Source organism: Nicotiana tabacum, chromosome 22 (assembly GCF_000715075.1).
Source record: "Nicotiana tabacum cultivar K326 chromosome 22, ASM71507v2, whole genome shotgun sequence".
Taxonomy (NCBI): Eukaryota; Viridiplantae; Streptophyta; class Magnoliopsida; order Solanales; family Solanaceae; genus Nicotiana; species Nicotiana tabacum.
Window position 1 is genome coordinate 104,958,131 of NC_134101.1, and position 2,513 is coordinate 104,960,643.

The following is a 2,513-nucleotide window of genomic DNA, read 5'->3' on the forward strand; positions in this document are numbered from 1 at the left end:
GAGGCAAAAGAATTTACCCCAATATTATTTTCAAAATAGAATCTACTATGTCATACATTAAAGAATAATGAGTCAATCATCCAAACAAGCTATAAAATAACTCTATCTAAACGAAAAATGTTGCACCGTAAAACACTCAAATCACAACGGCAAGTTTGGCAGCTAATTTGTTAGGGAGTTAAATACGCGAGGAATAAGCATTTGCATCCAATTCATAGAATGATGTTACTGAGCTGTTAAAGTTTTTAGTGGACAAAGAAACATCATTCATCATTGCATTGTAGAGATTAATGATGGTAGATGGAATTATGAAAAAATTGCTTGAAGATGTGGTAATTGATATACTTTTGAAGTTCACAGTGAAATCTCTTATATGATTTAAATAAATCTCCAGAACTTGGTATACTCTCGTACAATCCTCAACATTTATCAATCTTCATCTTAATCGCCCTACAACCAGAAAAAAATGAATTCATTCTTTTCAGTCGCTCAATCAAAGTAGAACCTGACGGATTAAAAAATGTCATATCTATTATTTATAGTGATAATGACGATGATCTTAACTCCGTCTTTCCAGATCTAGATCCGCCATATCTGACCTTCAGTTATTACTATGCTTATAACTAGTCGGCCCTTGCAATGGTTTGCTTGCTTTGACGGATTTTGAAGTGATTATCTTATTAAATCAAGCTACTAGAAACTACATGCCACTCCCATCTAGCCCTTTTGTTTGCGCAGAGGGTTTCAATCTCTCCATTATGGGTGGTGTTGGGTTTGGTTTTGATTGGATCGGGAATGACTACAAGTTGATTAGGATTTTAGAAGTTTTTAAGGATACTGATTGGTCTCCGGACGTGATAGATCAAAAAGTTGAGGTTTATGATTTGCACACTGATTCTTGGAGAGAATTCTGTGTGGGTCAACAATTTCCTAAAGTTCATTGGTTGCAACATTTCGAGATCTTTCATAAAGGAGCCTTTCATTGGTATGCAAATATAGTTAACACAATGGTAATTCTTTGTTTTGACATGAGTACTGAGATATTTCGCACCATGATAATGCCTGATTCTTGCAATGGCTATGATGGGAAGTGTTATAGCCTTGTAAACTTGAATGAGTCCCTAACATTAATTTGTTACCCCGATTCATATGGCAAGACTGATCTGACACAAGATTCAACGGATGTATGGATAATGATGGACTACTATGTACACGATTCATGGACTAAGAAATACATAATTAGACCTCCTCCGTTCAAATCCCCACTAACAATTTGGAAGAATCACTTATTGTTTCTTCAAAACAAAAGTGGACTTCTTATTTTCTGTGATCTTATTTCCAATGAAGCCAAGGAGTTCAACTTACAAGGGTATCCTAAAAGTTTGCGCGTTATAGTTTACAAGGAAAGTTTGATTTCAATTCCAAAAAGAGTACGCGGGTCTAGTTCATCTTAACTTAATGAACACTAGGGTGGGCATAGTTTGGGCAAACCTGAAATCCAGATTGAAATCCGATTTTTTTAAATTTTTAGTTTGGATTTTCGGATTACAGATTGGATTTTGGATTTAATTTTTAAATTTTTTGGATTTCGGATTGGATGTTGGATTTGGTACTTTGGATTTTTGGATATCCGAAAATTTTATACTTTATATTTCGTACGTTATCTATATGTCAATAATAATAAGTTAAATACCCTATCCATTAGATATTATTTCATATATACAATATTAATTACTAAGATACTGTTAGAATACATTCTATTTGGACATGGTTTTATTAATACTGCTTCTTATAAGCCGTATTAATGTCTCTGTTGCATTTTCTTGATAGTAATTTCATTACTTGAATAATTTATTTAGATGATTGCGGTGAGAATGAGTACTTCAGGCAATTTAATATGAGTACTTCATTTGAAAATTAATTTTGTAAAAAGAAGAAACATGTTAACTTATAAGCTCAAAACCGAAAATCCAAAATATCCAACCCGATTAATCCGAAACCGAACTTAAAAAATACGGTCCAATCCGAGCTTATTTGGATTGGATTTGGATTGTTATTTCTTCAATCCAAAAACCGAAATTCTATAGTTAATCTGAACTGCCCGAACACTCACCCCTAATGAATACCCCAAAGATCTCAACACTTTTTTATGTCGCTGTCACGACCTAATTCCCCGAACCCGGTCATGATGGCGTCTTTCGTGAAGACAAGGCCAGCCAGACCAAAACAGACCACCTCTTTTAAATAGTTAAATACCATAAGTAGTTCTAAAACATGATATAATAACCATAATTTGCGGAATTAACGATAACAATAGTAGAAACCATCCCGACACAGCCCAAACTGGGGTGTCACAAGTCATGAGCAACTAATAGTTCCGGATACCAGTCTACTAGATACGAATTTCGTTACAGAAGTTCAAGAATATAAAAATAGTAAGATAAGGGAGGCACGGGGCTACGGTCGCCAGTAGCTACCTCGTAGTCTCCGAAAACACTGCCTGGACTGGTAGG

General features: G+C 34.8%; 1 pseudogene; it reads left to right on the plus strand.

The window, feature by feature from the left end:
- Positions 1 to 234: 234 nt before the first annotated feature.
- Positions 235 to 1,605, plus strand: LOC107796879 (F-box protein CPR1-like; annotated as a pseudogene).
- The last annotated feature ends 908 nt before the right edge of the window (positions 1,606 to 2,513 follow it).